The following is a 19,234-nucleotide window of genomic DNA, read 5'->3' as shown; positions in this document are numbered from 1 at the left end:
AAAGGACAAGGTTGAGGGAGGGATTGTAAAATCTAGTACAAATTCGAAATACAAAATTTGAATAGGTGTCAACATACACAAGTCTATAGAGTGGCCACTATTGCCACAAATCTCACACCAACCTGGGGTCTGGTGTACTATATTTACCTAAGCAGGAGATTGATTCACACCCAGCTAACTAAACTGTGTCATCATATGATTTTGGAAAGCAGCAATTAGGCGGCTGAGGTTGTGACACTATCAAATTCCATCATCCCTACAACCTTTTTCACTAGACTTCTAGACATGTCATCATGCCAATCTAGATTTCCTTAATCTATACGGTTCAACAAGGTATATAACTCATCAAAAGTCTTCTCTAACACTAGACCACTTGTAGCTAAATCTACCAAAATCTTCATATTATAGTCAAGAGCTTCTACAAAGGTGTGAGCTATTACCTCATTGGACTGTTAATGATGTGTACAGTCCCAAATAAGAGACTTGAATCACTCCCAAGAATGATATAGCTTCTCATCTGATAGCTGCTTGAAGCTCAAAATCTCACTGAACAATCTCTCAGTCTTTCTAGATGAAAAGAAATGGATGAGGAACTTCTGAGCTAAGTCATCCCATATTGTGCTAGAAACTGCTGGCTCAGCATTCAACCACTTATTTTCTTCCCCCAAATATAAAAAAGAAAAGAGTGTCAGCCTCACAAAATCAATTGACTCACCTATCTAGATGAATGTATCACTGATCTGCAAAAAGTTTTACAAGTGGACTTGTGGATCTTCATGTGATAGCTTGGTAAACTGTCTACTATTGTGCAGAAGCTGCACCATATTCTGATTCAATTCAAATCTACCTCTAGTAGCCGATCTGTGAATAGTAGAGGTCACATTAGTTACAAGTGGGATTGTCACTTTGCATACTGTCCTGCGAGCTGGTGGATCCTCAGCCATGGGAGCAGGAATATCTTGTTCCTCATGGATTTATGGGATATGGTAGAGAAGGACTGCTTCTCTCCTCCATTGATATAAGCATTACTCAAGCTCTAGGTCTAGCTCAACCAATTCTCGGTCCTCTGCCAGCTTACTTGCTTGTTAACCTATTGCCTGCAAATTCAAAAACCAAGACCAAGTGAAAAGCACCAAAGAAATCAAAAGGTGAAACTAAACGAAGATAGTTTCCTATTAAATGTCCCCAGAAATGATGTCAAAAACTTATTGCGCCCAAGCACACACGCAAGTATACGTGGTCTCACCAAGTAATATAGTGGCCTTTTACAAGCCAAGTATCTATCCCTCAGAGAAATATGTTAACAACTATCCAAGACTAATTCACTAATAAGATTAATTCAGTGTATACGTAGCCACAAAAGTTTGTAAGTTATAAGTATTCTTAAACTAAGTAATGTGAAAAAGTAAGGGTCTGAACAATCAATGGGAAAAGACTAGGGTTAAGGCTCTGCTAACAATCATACTACATTATAGAACTTTAGTATTTAGGTTAATTATCTTGGTTGTTGGTTCACAGGGTTGATATTATCACTACAGTCTAACTCCTAATCACCTATCTAACTTAGCCCTGCAATTATATCATTGAGCAGGGATGCGAGAACTAAGTTAAATGCATTCATATTTTATCTCATAATTAAAATAAATAGGTCACTTTGTTATATTCCTATCCCAAATATGAATTATAACTTCATTCAATGAAAATATTACAATCCTATACTATCTATCCCATGTTCTATCCTCTTGCTCCTGCTTCCGGGTTCACAAGATGATTATGTCTGTATTCTAAGGGTTGTGAATCCTTAAGATACTAATAACAAGGATAAATAAACAACAAATAATGATAAACAACAATAACCAAGTCAATTCATGACAATAATACTCATGTTCTTGGCCTTAACCCCAAAAAGGGTGTTTAGCCGATCATGGACATAACCGTAGTCACAATGAATGAATACATGTTAAGATCCATAAACAAACCAAAGTAATAGAATAAGAACCCTAATTTAAGTGTTATCTATCATATTTTCAAGTCCCAAGGTTGTCCAAGGTGTCTAACATAATGACTAAGTGTTATATTTATAGGAGGACAAAATTGCCTATTTCAACATAAGGGCATATCACGCCAATATTGCACCATATAGGCAGCCTGGCACGCTAAAAATGTAGAGGAATGTTGTAATTGACCATATAGGATGCTTCCAAGGGTGTGCCATGGCCTTATCGCAGCACCTAGGCACTGTGGCATGCCAAGTAGTTCAAAACGCCCAACTATGGTCCAAGTTTGTCCCATGCTTTTATCCTTCAAGTCCAACCTTTATGATATTGTTTCCACTTAATGCCCAGCTTGTGTAACCTCTATTTATCATCATGATCAACTCTCTGATCATCCTATAGCATCAAACACCACTTGTTAGATTTAAACAAGATACAAATCAAGACGATGAACTAGTAAAGGCCATAACTTAAGCTAAGAGTACTAGTTTTTGTTCCTTGATTCTTAACTTGGTGTTTTGACTCCAAATTCACTATGAACACACTTTGAACATTATATTTGCATAAAATAACCCTTAGATTCTTCTTTATACCGAGAATTACTTACTAAGCACAAGAGAAATCATCAAAACTAAGTTAAATAAGATCGGATAACAACACTGAGGTGCATAAATACACCTCAGATCAGTGCGACTTGGCCAAAGAAGTGTAAGCTTGCTCCAACTTAGAGATGGTAGGAACTTTCTTCTTCTGATCTTCCAGGAGCTTATCATAATCCCTTTGAGGGACATAGGATGTGGGACCGACAGAAGACTTACCAGGTCCTATGGGTAATCTAGAAATTAACTCCCAAACCATCCACATCTCACTTGTCAACTCCTGTAATGACCCCACCGATAATAGTCTACAAGAGTCGAATTCATACTGAATCGGTTTACCCACAACTATTTTCCTCTTCTTACTTTTAGAAGTTAGGCCTTCACCGCAAATTTTCAATGGGTAGATCGGTGTTTTTGGTGATATTTGAGCATCCCCCGTATACTCTTTGATTCTCACCCATTTGCACATCTCGATGATTAAGGAAAGAAACAACAGCATGGGACCATCCCAGGCCTTGTATCCTAATTTTGTGTCTATTTTGGTGATCTCAATGTATTTCATATTTTACTTTCATCTGAAGATGAAGGCCAGAAGACCTGAGAGGACCGAAAGATCAACATTCAAAGAAATGTTGTCTAGGATACAGGTAACCATCTGAGCTTGCATCACTGGGATGCTTGTCATATTAATGCTCGAGGAGACACAGTTGCATATGATCATCAACCAAATCCTTGCCTTCGATGTGGAGCTATTCAAAGTAATCCCAGATTTAGTGGTTGCACAAGGTACTTCTATTTTCGAGCATAGATGCGATGCCACCCAACTACTCGGAGCACAATCTGTTGCATCATATAGTGACAAATCGGCATTCAAAAACCCATACACAATGTTGACCTCCTTGGACCTGAAATAGACCATCTTACCTATTATCCTCATTACTGGGTCGAATAGTTTTACGTATTTGAAATTTGTGTAAAACTCCCACACCCATTGCTCATTGGTATGGCATGGGTCCGGTGCAAAGCATATTCATTCAGTTTCCTACAACCTCTAATATAAAGATGGGATGGTCTCGAGAACTCATTCCAAGGAGAAGCCTCTTTCAGGGAACAAATTCTTCCTGGAAAAATCCTCATAATAGGTAGCTTGACATTCAAGAGAGAGAAATCAATTTAGGTCAAAATCTACCATTCTTAGCCTTTGGTTGAAAACCTGAAAAAATTACACAAGCATGAACTTTCAAGATTATCATATGAAAACAATGATATGTGACTGAGAAAAGCTAAATAAATGACTCAAGGATCAAATTTGGGTTCAAACAATAATTTATAGCCTTTTGCTCAGACTATCAGACAAGTCTCAAGTATCGTTATCATGATCTGATAAGTCGTGATCATGACACCTAAAGGTTCTGTCAAACAGGCCTCGGGTATCGCTATTTGATATGTTGGTCAAGATTGTGACACCGGTGGATTCTATCAGACAAGCCTCAAGTATCACTATCACGATCTGCTGAGTAACGATCGTAACACCTAAGAGCTTGTCGTCCTCAGAAATCCCCAACTCAAATTTTGCATTATTTTCAAATAACCATGTTAATACACGATTCACAAACCAAAAAACATAAAACATACTGACTAATCACTCAAAAATTCCCTCAAACTCATGGCAAGAACACTCAAAGGTTTAATTTGGGCAAATTTTCAAACACTTGGTGTGCAATTCAAACTCTCACTTGTTTTGAATCCAATTTGGGTACGCAAGACTTCCCCAATCATATACACACCAAGGAAAACACAAAACACACCATACAAATCAACTTCAAGCACCAACAAGCAAAGAAATCACAAACTAAATTTTAGGTCCTAAACATAAAATAAAGGATCAATTTCAACAGTTAAAGAGGAGATTAAGAGTCATAATTGATGTTTGAGTGCAGATACAAATGAAGGACACTTTGAAAGCCTTTTCATGGCATCGTACACTATGGCGTCATGGCACCAAGGCGCCATGGCACCATGCACTATGGCACCATGGCACCAAGGCACCATGGCACCGCATACCATGGTGCATGGCACCAAGGCACCGCACACCATGGCACCATGGCACTATGGCACCGCACACCATGGTACCAAGATTGATAAAAATGATGGATTTTTGGGTATTTAAAGGAGAGAAGGGAGTGGAACTATTTTGGAAATAGTTCAGACATATTTATAACTAAAAGTACCATGATCGCGATAAGGGTATCGCAATCATGATAGTCCACTAACTTTAGGTATCGCAATCATTGGCCTCCTATGGTGATTATGATAACTGAGGCACTCTTGAGCTGACATATCATGATCATGATCTGCATCACGATTGCATTAACTGAGACCCCTCAGGAGCCTAGGAGTTGCTCAATTCCTTGGTTTTTTAGTTGATACATCTCCAAACTCTCTTCCGATCCACTTTTTACCTCCCAATCTGCTCAAATCACTTTCAAAGTTCCAAACTTTTATGGATTAAACAAAAACAAAAATCCTAAACCATTCTAACAATCTAAAACTAAAAGGATACATGTAAAGTTCATGAAAATAATGGGTTGTCTCTCATCTAATGCTTGATTTAACGTCGCGGCACGATGTCCCTTGATTATTATTTTGGCTTTTTTAATCGAAGCAACTCAACTGTAGTCGCTTTGAGTTCACCCATATGGTAATACATCAATTCTTGACCACTCACCAAAAACTTCTTTTTCTCATGATCCACTAACTCAATTTTTTCATTTGAATATACATTTGAGTCCATGAATGGGCTCTACTACTTTAAATTTCCAGCCTAACGTTTTAACCTATAGTTGAGAAGGAACACATTATCAGCCACACGGACCTTTTGGTTCAATGTTTTAACTTTATGCTACCTTTTCTCTTTGGTTTTATTTGAACAACATCCCAAAACGATGCATTTTACATCCGCCATGGGCCACCCAATAGCATGAATGAAATTTTTCATTATAGACTTTGAAGCTTTCTTTTGCCAGGGTACTAGATCATCCACAACAACAGTTGGCAAGGTGTTGTTATCACAAGTGTTTCTATTATAAAAGCCAAGACTCTTCGTCAAATTAACCACCTTGTGCTTTTCTTTAATCACCTCACTCCCCAAGTTTTGTTATGCACCCACCAAGGGGTAATCAATAAGATTCTCCTTTATGGTGTTAGTTACCTCACCATTAACCCAATCGATCACCAAAACCACTTGCAAATCCATAGGTTGCTTCATAGACTTTCACACAATAAAGGAGACCTCTTCATTGTTCACATAGAATTTTATTTTTCCACATTCAACATCAACTAAGGCCCATCCCGTATCCAGGAATGTCCTACCAAGAATAATTAGGACCTCATGATCAATTTCATAATCGAGAATCACAAAAGTCAACCAAAAAGATAAATAGTTCAACTTTCACTAAAACATCATACAATACACCAATGGGATTTTTTATTGAACAATCAACCATTAAAAGCCTCATAGAGTTTGGTGTGCGGATACCTAAACCTAACTTTTCAAGCAAAAAAAGTGGCATCAAATTAATGTTTTCCCCAATATCACACAATGCTTTCCCAAACTTATGCACCCTAATAGTGCAAGGAATAATGAATGCACCCGGGTCTTCCTTCTTTACCACCACTGTGCTAGACATTATGGAACTACAATTGTGGGTTACCTCTATAGTTTCAACGTCCATGATTCATTTCTATATAACTAAGACCTTCATGAATTTAGCATACCTAAGCATCTTTTGTAAAGCTTCTAACAATGGAAATTTGATTTGAGATAAAGGAACAATCGATGTTACATTTGATTTTAGAGTATCATCATCAATCACTTTAGGAGCTTCCTAGATTTCACTCTTTTATTCAACTACCTTTGATTTTTCAACAAAAGTTTTATTAGGCTTTGGAATATCATCATTTAGCTTTTATAGCCGCTTTCATTTTCCATTTACTTATTCATCATTTGCCTTTTCATTAGGCGTATTCACCAAGATCAAAATCATCTTTCCCAAATCTCGAACACTCCTTGTAAAAATGGACTTGACGTGAGCATCATTCTTAAGAGTAGCATCTGTGTCACTAGGTAATCCACCCTTTGGCCTTGCATTGAGTTAGGTCGATATTTGACCCACTTGAGTTTTAAGTTACTTAATAGAGTCCGAATAAGATATCACTATTTTATTGAGTTATAAGAAATAACTTTTACCTCTCTCACCATCTTATCAGTTCCCTCAGTACGTGTCAAAATACAAGTAAGGACATCTTCAGTTTTGAACTTTTTTTAGTCAATGAAGCTATGATCTTTATCCTTAGCCCTATCATGTAGAGGTATGTACCGATCATATTATCTATCCTTATCTATCCAATATCGATCTCTATTATGATCTCTATCACGCCAATCTCTCTCACAGTCCTTTTTCTTCCAACCTTGATTTTCACATTGCCTTTGATAGGTGGGGTGGGAACCCCCCAATTGGTTTGACAAAAACCAAATTTCTTCATCAAGAGTCTCTACTTCCTTATCGTCATAACATTTAATACTCTTGGAATAAATGACCTTGACCACCTTAGAAAGAGCTCCCATTACATGCTTATTGAGAAGATCAAGTTGAGTCATCACTTTAGCCATGTTCTTATCTCTTTCCTCATTATTTTTCCTTTGTTCTTAGTTTGGAAAAGATATGGAGGGAGCTATTATGGCCACCTCAGTATCTCTTATGTGCCAACCTCTATTTGCTTGGTCAATTGATCTAACAAAGCCACCGCAATACTATAAGATAGTTTGACAAGAGAACCACCAGCTGCATTATCAACTATCATATTGTTCAATTGATCCAATGCCCTATAGAAAATTTAAAAAAGCATTTTATATAAAACCTCATGATTTGGGCATTGTATTATCTTATCATCGTTGCCATACTTTATACAATTGTTCACCATTTAGTTGGCGAAAATTGGTGATTTCGTCCCATAGTTGCAACATCTAAGAAAGAGAAACATACCTATCCAATAATACCTCTGTAAGATCAACCCATGAAGTGATAGATACCGCGGGCAAAGGCCACAACTATAAGATCACTTCTCCCATCAAAGAGAATATGAAAAGATGTAAAAGGATTGACTCTTGAGAAATATGAGCTATATCAAATAGAGAACATACATCAATGAAATTCTTCAAGTGTAGATTAGTATCCTCATGATCTTGGCCTCCAGATAACCCTTTCATTTGAAGAAAATAAAGTATTATGTTAGTATTGTGAAATACTCTATTTCCTTCGTCGGTGGAATACGAATAGCACTAGCTCTCCCTACATCTCCATGGTGATCCTCATCCCCAAGATGCTTATCAAAAGAGTCGGCATTACTACTGTGTTGGCTTATTGTATCTTGTATGCTATTATATTCATCTGAGAAAAGAAAAAACAACAAATAATGTAAACTAAAACACTACGGTTAACCCAAGGTCACTAACAACACTATAATAGTGAAAATTATGTTACATTCTCTGACAATGGCATCATTTTTAATAATGCTCAAATTACACTCGTGTATGGGTGTAAGCAATCATTGTCAGTATAATAACCCAACTTAGGTTGAGGTCGAATCCACAAGGAGTGAAAACAAAAAATTCAAAACCTAAAAGTGTTGATAGTTAACTCAAATTTAACTCGTAACGTGAATAAAACAACCATAAATGTAAACTGGGGGGTTTAATTGTAATGTTTTTATAATGAAAATTTTCTTGCTTTTAGGACACTATTTTGAGATTAAAAATGCTAAGAATGCAATCAAGTAGAGAGAGACCTTGGGGTTATGCAATTCTAGGTGTGAGTTCATGCATGGGTAATTGATAATTTATCCAAGCTTAGCTAGGAGTAATGGGTAGGCTAGATTAAAGTGTAGTGGTGCCAATTTTTTAACTACAACACCAAATTTACACATATGGATTATTTTAAACACCTTATTAGTGCACCAAATTTCACTAATCTAATACCTCAATTAAAATAGATAAGGACAATGATGTAAATGTAATACCCCATACTTCTACCTAGCTTGAAATCATCCTGAGTATGTTAGAAACTTACTTTGAAAGATAAATCCACTTTTATACATGTGATATTTTTAAGATTTTCACTTTTTTTTAGTGGGAAATTGAATAAGTTTTTCATCGATACCCATTCCATCAAAATCTGACACCGGAAGAAAAAGCTATGGCCGAAATACAGGAAGCAGTCAAAACTACCCAGGGCGATGGTAAGAGCTGACGGACGGTAAAGCTAGCGACGGACCATCGCCCAAGCCGTTGCAGTGGAGGCAGTGAGACTACCTTCTGCCTAAGGGTGATCGCTCAGGCCGACGGACCATTGAACTAGCGATGGACCATCGCCCAAGCCATTGTAGCAGAGACAGTGAACCCCTATTATGCCCAGGTGCGATGGTTAGGACCGACGGACTGTCGAACTAAGATGATCGCACCCACCGTCACACAGTTAGAACAGTTATTTTAAAGTCATTTTTAAAAGGGTATTTGGGTTTTTTTTCACCCGTTTTAACCCCTAATAATATCAGATCAAGGCTCATAAGTTCATTATCCATCTACAACATCAAATTAGGGTTTTCTCTAAAAGATAATCCCCAAGAACAAGATCCAAATCTTCTTCAAGTAACTAAGAGATTCAAGTTCATCAAGTCCAAGAACTTCAAGAAACTCACAACCCAGATATGTCATGTGTTGATTTATGGGTCCCTTCCACCTATGAAGCTTAAGAATCTCTTTTCAAAATCCAAAATTTGTGTATTTATGAATGCTCATGATTTAAATTGAATTGAAATTCATGTTCATGATGTTGTGGGGTTTTGATTCGTGTTTTAAATTACCTATTCCAATGATTGACCCTAGGATGTCGTGATTTGCATAATAATCATGATAAACCCTTAAATTTACATGTTGATTGATGTATCCATGATTATTAGATGTGTTGATGATTGTATAACCAAAGCATGCTACCCATGTGTTCGATTAAATGCCTATGTGAAGGAAAAGTGTCATACTAGTATGATAATATGAAATCCCTATTTATGTACAAATTTATGCATGTCCAGTGTTTGATGAAATATCTTAGTCAATGAATTATGGATATATATGTAGCCATTGTGGTGCTTTAGAACTTGTACTTCATGAAATCTCCTACTTATTATATTATGTATTGTGATGTTGGTCATGTATTCAAGAAAGTCGGGCTTTGTCAGTTTTATGCTATCGAGTCCGGGTGGTACTTGTACCTGATAATTAGCTGTGTGCCTAGAGCCAATGTCATGTTTTCAAAATACTCTCAGTCGAGCCATGTTCATAGAAATTCAGTCAGTCAAGTGACTCAGGAAAACTCAGTAATCTCAGAAATTCAGTAATCTCAGTAGTATTCTATCAGTCAATGGAACTTAGTTAACTCAGTCCAGTTCAGTGTAGTAAATCTTGCTCATTGTCTATTCAGATGGGAGTAGAAAATATGCACCGAGTGAACCCAAGGATGGGAACCCACCTGTTATATGAGGGTGTGATTTTAGAAGCAATTATTGCATTCCAGAACTACGTAGCTAGCGTAGGTTGAGACATCATAGCCTGTTATATGAGGGTAGATAAGGTGGATTAACCTGTTATATGAGGGTTCCCACCATTCTCACTAGAGTTACCTATTATATAAGGGTTACTCACAGATTATCCTTACCAGTGGCGCGGTATTGACACCCTTCCAATTGGGGTTACAAATTGGACCCCACCTCAGCTATATTGCTTTATTTGGGGCATGTCGGTTAGATGACTACTTCCCACAGTTTTAGTTACAGATCAGGACTATCAAATATAATTATTCAGTCTCAGTAACAGAACTCAGATAGTTTTACAGAATTCAGAACTGTCAGATACAATCAACTAAAAATAGAATGGAACTCAGCTGGTTTCATCAAAAACTAGACTATCAGATACAGTCGCTCAGTATTAGTTATTTTAGTTATAAAGTTATCAATATATCATGTTATCAGTACTCAGATTCAGTAATCATGTTATCACGAACTTAGTTATAGTGATTATGCATTCATGCATGTATTCTTACGTTCATGTTATTCAGTCAGTTAGTATAGTTCATGCATGTGAACCCTTTGCATTCAGCCTACCTCACATTCATACCAGTACATTTAAACATACTGACGCATTTGCTCTATGGTTTTTTATACCATAGGTTCAGAAGCACGAGCTCCAAAGCATCAGTAGCATTCCAGTCTCAGTAGTCAGAGTTAGCAGTGAGTCCTCATCCTTCAAGGACATAACCATTACTTTATTATCTCATTAATTAATTTATTTCAGTAGTTGGAGTTAGTTGGGTACATGTCCCATCAACTCCTTATTCAGACAGTTTAGAGGCTTTCGGACTAGCATGTTCAGACATTTATTTCAGTTGTTTTGGGTATTTCATACCCCACCCAGATGTTATATTTTAACAGATATTATGTCTCAGTTTTGAACCTTACAGCCTTTATTTCATCATTTATACAGTATATCATGTAGTGTACAGGTACAGATATCAGTCATGGGTTAGCTTATGGTCCTTCGAGGTCATGAGCACCGTGTGGCATTTCGAGTACTAGACTCGAGGCGTTACAGTAAATAAATCCCCCACAAGGGCAACACACAATATCAAATATCACAAGTCAACAACAACAAAATATAAGCCCCCAATCAGGCACACAACAATAACAAAAATCTCAAAATAAAAACCCCATAGTTATTTTTCTCAACCCTTAGCACACTTTACTTATTCATTAACTACTAAGCTCAATCTAAAAGAAGTTAAGTCATAACCTACCTCAAAACGATGAAATTCAAGCCTAAAATATTTCAACATGGAGTTTCCCCTTTCAAATGGCCTCATAATCAAGTATAATATTCAAAATAGCATTTGTATTAACTGAAAGCTAATAATATCCATATTGTCCATATTTAATGAATTCAAAAATATAAGGGATAAAATTAAATTTTATTTTAGAAATATTTTATTTCAATGTTTAGGAGTCTACAATTGAAAACCCATGCGAAAATGGGGTCCAAAATAAAGAAAACCCATTATTAAGCTTTATTGGTAAAACCTCAAAAATCTCATTTTCAAATTCATGATTGAAAGGTATTTCTAAATATGTAATCAATGAAAAATATTGAAAATAGTATTTAAAAGTTTACGTAGTAAAAATGGTGAGAAAACCCAACGAAATCGCCTCTTCCAGAAGCTTGGTGGTCCAAAAATGGTGGAAATCACAAAAATAGGATTTATTTACTGTTTTGTGAAAAATACCTCGAGCGAACATGATCAAACCTTTAGATTCATGAGGGTAAAATTTGATCGGACAAAATTTTGGCCTTTGTGTTCACGACCAAGGCTTCACGTTCGTAAAAGTCTCGTCACATTCGGGAATAAAAAAAGATACCCGACCCAGACTCGATTGTCCTTTGAGATAACATCCACCACCTTGAGATTTTGATGAAGGAAAATTTCCTTCTCTATATTCGCAGCCAAGGGCTGGCATTTGCGAAGAAGGCTCCATGCACCAGATATCAACTGTGCACCAACTGAATTTACATAGTTCTAAATACTCCAAACGGACCCTTGGATTCGTTTGGGACCCAATAAAAGTAAATCATATATGCTACCAAATTATTTTTGATGTTTTGGATTCAGTGGAAACATTGAATTTAAAAAAAAGATTGTTTTTATTAAATTAACTCTTGAGACTCCATTTTGGCAATTTTTCAAATAAAGGATCGAAATACGAAATAAGGGTTCCAAACCCAAATCAACCAGACTACTAATCCAAATTTGACATTCTAGATCTAATGGAATTGTTCAAATTGTTATCCAACACTCATAACATCAAATGTTGACCAAAATCAACTATGTGACTTCAAAGATTTTAAACCACCGAATGTATCCAAATTATTCCTGATCATATCAAGAACCATGCCAATCATACGCACATACAAAAATCAATATGTAGTAACCACAGGGAAGGAAAGATGGTCAAAACACATGAAAAGCATGATTTTACAATTTACGTCATTACAACATCCACCACTAAAACTTTAGTTTGTCCTCTAAAAGGCAAGAAAATACCTGAATTGGTAAAGATTTGAGGGTATCTACTATGCATGTTGGGCTTGACCTCCCAAGTAGCCTCCTTAACAGGAAAATGTATCTAGTAAACCTTAAATATAGGAATATCTCTGAAAAGCAATTGTCTTACATCTCTACTAAAAATGGACAATGGATCATCTATGAAGGTAAACCTCTCATCCAACTAAACAGAGTCCCAATGAAGTACGTGAGACTTATCTAGAATATAGCACCAGCATCGATACATAAAAAAATAGATGAACAGCTAAAAAGTCTGGAGGTAAGTCTAGCTCATAAGCAACCTCTCCTACCATTCAAAGAATCTCAAAAGTCCCTATATACCTAGGGCTAAGTTTGCCTCCTTTCGAACCTCATCACGCCCTTCATGGGAGACATATAATGGAAGACTCCTCACAAATCCCAAACTTTAAGGCATGAAACCTACGGTATGCATAACTCTTTTGCCTATTATAGGTTGCCTAAAGCCTGTCCTGAATCATTCGAACCCAATCTATAGATTCATAAAGCAAGTTGATACCACGAGATCAAACTTCTGAGTTTAATATCAACAAATAGGGGATCGACAATGTCTACCATACAATACCTCAAAAAGGTGCCATCTCAATCCTCAAATGGTGGCTATTATTGTAAGCAAACTCCGCTACGTCTAAATAATGTTGCCACTAACCTCCGAATTGTAATGCCTTGAGTATTTAAACACCTAAATAGAGTTAAGAACGAGACTACATTACCCCTATATCAAATATAAACAACTTTAGGATGAATTCAAAAATGTTGGGGATAATTCTAGGTGTGAAAAAGGGTCATGCATTGCATGGGGAACTTCGTTCAATATCCCCACATTTCATAGACCATGGTTGGATCAAATTGATCAACGACTGAGATCTAATTATTAAGAAATTGATCGAAATTGGCCGAAAAAATTAAATTGAGTCTAATTAGATACAATTTGGCTAGAATTGTAATAAATTGGGTAAAATTAAGCTAAAATTGTTATAAATTGGATAGGAAAAGGCTAAAATTTAAATGAATAGGGAACCTGAATTGAATTAGGCTACTATGTAATAATGACGAGAACAAACTAATAAGGCGCATATGAAATTAATGTTACATAAAATTATTATATAAAATTATCGATAATAATAATAATAATAATAATAATAGATAATGTATTTGTAAATTGTGAGTGTGCACATTTACGTGAAAAAAAATAATTTAATAAATATTAATAAAACTATGTAAAATATCGTATTTGAATTAATAAATTATAAAAATGATACTAAAAAGTAATAAAATAATTTGTTTATTTTTTAAATCATGAATGTGGCTTGTCGAAAATTATTTGATACCAAAATAATGTGTAAAAAATATTAGTATTAAAAGTTAAATAATTTTGACAAAAATAGCAGCCTAAGAATGCATTGGGGGGTCAAAATTAGGTGTCAACAGCTACCCCTTCGTTGCTTGGAAATGATAAAGGAATTGTCAATCAACGAAAGTTGGCGTAGTAGCCAATTTTGTTCGATCGAGACGACGGTTTGTAAGGAAGAAAGCAACGGGAGGTATTTCTAAAAATAGTGTGGCTGAGACTTTGGCTTTAAGTCGCCTACATATCTCTGATTTTATGAGAATCAGGTTATTTGTAGTTCTATATTTAGGAATGAACAATAATCCTAAAAAATATTATTGATAAAGGTTGGGACGTCAACAATGGTATCGTGGGTCGGTGAGATGGTTATGAATGGGATTTGAAATAACAATGTGAGGAGGGGCATAAAAATGAAAGATGGGTGAGTTTCAAGTTGGGTTTATGCGATGGATGGGTAAATAGGGTGATATTTTGAAAACAGAAACAAAAATTATTTCTGTTTGTTACTCCTTCTCTGTCACCTGCGTACTTTACAATATACTAGATAACAAAGGTTAGAGTAAGTAAATGATAAGCAATTAATAAACATAAAGTGAATGCAGAAATAAAGAAAGCATATCTGTTGTATTATAAGATCGGCAATTTGGCTTCTCGATGCACTGTGGAATCAACTATTTGGCTGCTTATCGTGGGATTAGCTTTTGGGCTTCTCGATGCACTATGGAATCGCGGTATCATATCTTGGGCCTCTTGATGCACTACGCGATTAGTTGTTTGGCTTCTCATCATGGGATCAGCTATTTGGCTTTTCATCGTTGGATCAGTTTTTGGGCTTCTCGATGCACTATGGAATCGTGGGATCAGCTCTTAGGCCTCTCAATGCACTGTGGGATCAGTTGTTTGGCTTCTCATCGTGAGATTAGCTATTTGACTTCTCATCGTGAGATCAGCTTTTGGGCTTCTGATATATTGTGGAATCGGGGGATTAGCTCTTTGGCCTCTCGATGCACTGTGGGATCAGCTATTTGACTTTTCATCATGGGATCAGCTATTTGACTTCTCATCATGGGATCAGATTTTGGTCTTCTCAATACATTGTGGAATCATAGGATCATCTCTTAGGCCTCTCAATACACTATAGAACCATGGGATCAGCTCTTGGGCTTCTCGATACACTGTGGGATCGGTTGTTAGGCCTCTCGTGATGAAATAATTTCTATTATTTGTACCTGTTATTCATACCACTTTTATCCTAGCTAGATAAAATGGTTAGCATGGATATATGTGTATGTATAGAAGATTGAACAATATAGTGAAAACAACCATAATAATAATCATAAGAGGAGATAAGAAAGCGAATCTACTGTACTATTGGATCAGTTATTGGGCTTCTAAACATGATGTTGGACTGGCCGTTGGGCCTCTTGTGATGGAGTGATTGTTGTCATCTATACCTGTTAATCATGTACTTCAAGAAAAATTGTAAGTTTGTAAAGAAGAAAGAGGTTGATTTGTGCCTCTACCTCGATTGAAGTGCCTTGGTCATTGTTTCGACCCCATGAATCATTGGGACTTGTACTCCATCGTGATGAAATTTTTGAGGAATTCTCAAAAATTTTTGGCCCAGTTTAGAATGAAAAGTGTCTTTTGCACGTCATTGTGAATGAATATATTGTTTACTCGTGAAATTTTTGAGATTTTCTTGAAACCTCAAAATTCTGCCCCAGTTTTTATCTTTGGAGTCTTAAATTCCTACACCACTCGATTAAAATATTAGTCCAAGAGAAATGGTTGTCCTACATTTGAATATCGTAACCTCAATTGTACTCTGCCTTTATATGCTCAAGTGTTGGACCTATTTAGCCTGCGCTTTGGAAGTGTAAGAATTTGAAAGAGGGGGAAAATAAAATCTTTTATTAGATTAAGACCGAACCTTGAGTTGGATGCCTACGTATCCAAATGGAAGTCAGTTCAAACGTAGTTCATGAGTATAAAGAAATATAAAGTAAACAAGAAAATATTGTTAGCCATAAGGCAGTCAAAATGAGAATGGTGATGTGAAACAGGAAAGATTTACTCGTCAATTTATGTGATACACTTTATGCTTATTTCGTGAACATCTTGGATCTTGTTGGATAGAATAGGATTGGATCTGATGACCCTTGTTTTGAGAATCTTGCCGGACATAGTAGGATTGAGCCTTGCTTTGAAAATCTTACCGGACAAAGTAGGATTAGATCTGATAATCCTTGTTTCAAGAACCAAAAATAGCGTGGGTCTCTTCATTATTTTGATAGCCTTGCATTTAAGGTATGGGGGGTGATGAATCCTCTTTCTCTCCCTTGGATGGATTCTTCATTTCATAGTCTAATTTCTTGCCAATCGAAATTAGACTCTCAAAGTTGTGACTAACCAGGAAGAACATTTTCTGAAAGTATATTCCATCTAGTGTCCTAAGGAAAATTTGGACCAATTCCTCCTCAGGTACAAAAGGATGTATTTTAGAAGCCTCTAACCTCCATCGAATTGCATATTCCTCAAAAGATTCATGAGTCGTTCTCTTCATCTCAAGAAATTCCCACATTGTTGGACCAGCATTGATGTTAAAATTATATTGCCCCATAAAATCTTGAGTCAATTCTTCCCAATAATGCCATTTGTCAAAATCTTGTTGGGTGAACCATGTCAGTGCCATTCCTGACAAACTTTGAATAAACTATCTCATTAGGAGATCTTCATTATGTCTTATGCCAATTGGTCTACGGCAATAGTCCTTCAGATGTGTGATTGGATCCCCATGCCCATCAAATATGTTGAACTTTAGAACTTTGTATCCGGGAGGTAAATCAATCCTCAGATGTATACATAATTTCTCATACCTCAAATTGTAGATACCCCTAGAATACAATTTGTCATTCAACCTTTTCTCTAAGTCAAGAATCCTTTGCTAACGTTCATTTAAATTGATCCTTTCACTTTTAAAAATGTCATGTGCAGAAAAAAATTACTGAGAAGGTGTGTGGGTAAGGAGAGGATAAGGAATCATAGTGTTTTGCCTTGGGCGATGAGAAGGAGGACTAAAAATTTTTCAGATATTAAGCATATTTGTCATATTGCAGATTCTTACTTGAGTTTGATGTTCAAAAGCTAGACAGACCTTAAATAAAATAAGAAAGTCAAACAAAAATTACCACACAATGCATAAGTTTAACACATAATAAAAACAAAAGTCATTCTAGGAGGAAAACTAAGTGATCTAGGCGTAAAGATTTGATCTCCTAACGCATGAAACATGGTAATAATAGAACATAATATCAAATTTGTAATTGTGATTGTAAAGAAAATTAGAAGGATAGGAAATGAGAAAGGTTGACTTTTGTTGAACATCAAATTTTTTGATTCAAAACATCTTTGTAGTTGATATCACATCACATTAGTGATTCATACAACTCCATATAAAATAAGAAAAAATAGTCAAAAAGAATATTTTATGATGATGAGACCAAACTCATTAAATGAGCGCCTATGTATCCCTCATATAAGAGAATCAGGTCAATCGTAGTTCATATTATATATGCAAGGAAAACATAAAAGAATACTGCAAATTGTAAAACTTGAATGAATTTCAAATGTTTGAGAGTCTAGAGTAGAGAATCAACATGATATACTCTACACCAACATCGAACCCTTGTAAGTTAAGCCTAATAAATCAATCATCATCACAATTCGGCTTCATCACACTTATCACTTGAGTATCAATCAATGCTTGAATTTTGTCTTTCAAAGTTCGCCACTCTTCTGTGGTGTGTCCTTTCATCCCTGAATGATAAGCACAATCTTTAGAATAATCAAGCCATGGTGCATATGTGTTCATGACAATTGCGAGAATCAGAGTGATATATCCAACCATCCTTAGTCTTTCATAAAGTTGAGCTATGAGCCCAACCAAAGAGGTGTACTATCTTGGTGGATTCTTTTTCTTAAGCTTACGTTGAGTTCTGGTAGATCGGGCAGATCATTGGTTTGTTGGTGGATTTTAGTAAAAAACTGGAATGTAGTTCGATGTTGGAGCAATGAATGAATGTGGGTACCAAATAGTTTGAGAAGATGGTCTTGTGAAGGATTGGGGATAATAGAATTGGACGTAATTGAATGATGGGACAATTTTTAGAGCTGGGTACCATATCAGTTGGGGTTGGGGTATGCTTACTTTAGGCTTTGTAGGTTTTGGAATCTCATTGATGATCGTTTTTCTCTTATCCTTTGATTGTGGCTTAACTAAATTGGCCTTGGCTATGAGCTTCCTCTTTAGCTTATTGTCGAACCACCTAAGAAAGTCAGGTGCCAAATGATCCCAAGAGACCCATATGCTAGTATCATTTTTGGCGTACCACATCAATGCTAGACCCTAAAGTGAACTAACAAAGAGCTTTATCTTGAGATCATCGCTTTGCCTTATAAGTGCTAGTTCGTCAAGGTATGCCTTCAAATGGGAATGAGGGTTTCCTAACCCATCATATAATGGAAAGTTCAAGTCCTCAATTATATCCTTATCTTCTTCCCTTGATTTGGATGACTTTTCATTTTGGGTTGTTGAGATGATCCTGCCTCATGGGTAGAAACTTGTCCTTCCATTTCCTTCTTCTTACTTGTATTTGTCAACCCATTAAGTGCTTTTAGCAATGCAATTGAATACAGACTTGCGGGCATGTTGTATCACACGATCAGACATAGGTAAAGTTGTCAATATAGGAGACTTGTGGTGTTGATGGGAGTGATAACGTCTGTTTTACATAGAAGCTATGGAAAACCTGGTGGAATCTCAACTTAATCTCGAAGATCAATCATTATTCCATTAATTCTCTCTATCCTTCTTTCTAGCCTTCTGATTCTCGAAATGACTTTTTTTTGATGTATCCCCAAGCTTTAATGCTCAGTTTCGTTATTGACAAGATTGATAAATATTGCTTGACTGTACATTTCTAATGTTCAACTCTAGTAAACCTTAGAAGAAAGGATTTATGATTAGGAACAAAGAGTACGCATGGG

Source organism: Capsicum annuum, chromosome 3 (genome assembly GCF_002878395.1).
Source record: "Capsicum annuum cultivar UCD-10X-F1 chromosome 3, UCD10Xv1.1, whole genome shotgun sequence".
Taxonomy (NCBI): domain Eukaryota; kingdom Viridiplantae; phylum Streptophyta; class Magnoliopsida; order Solanales; family Solanaceae; genus Capsicum; species Capsicum annuum.
The sequence above is the reverse complement of the archived record's forward strand: the minus strand, read 5'-3'. Positions refer to the sequence as shown.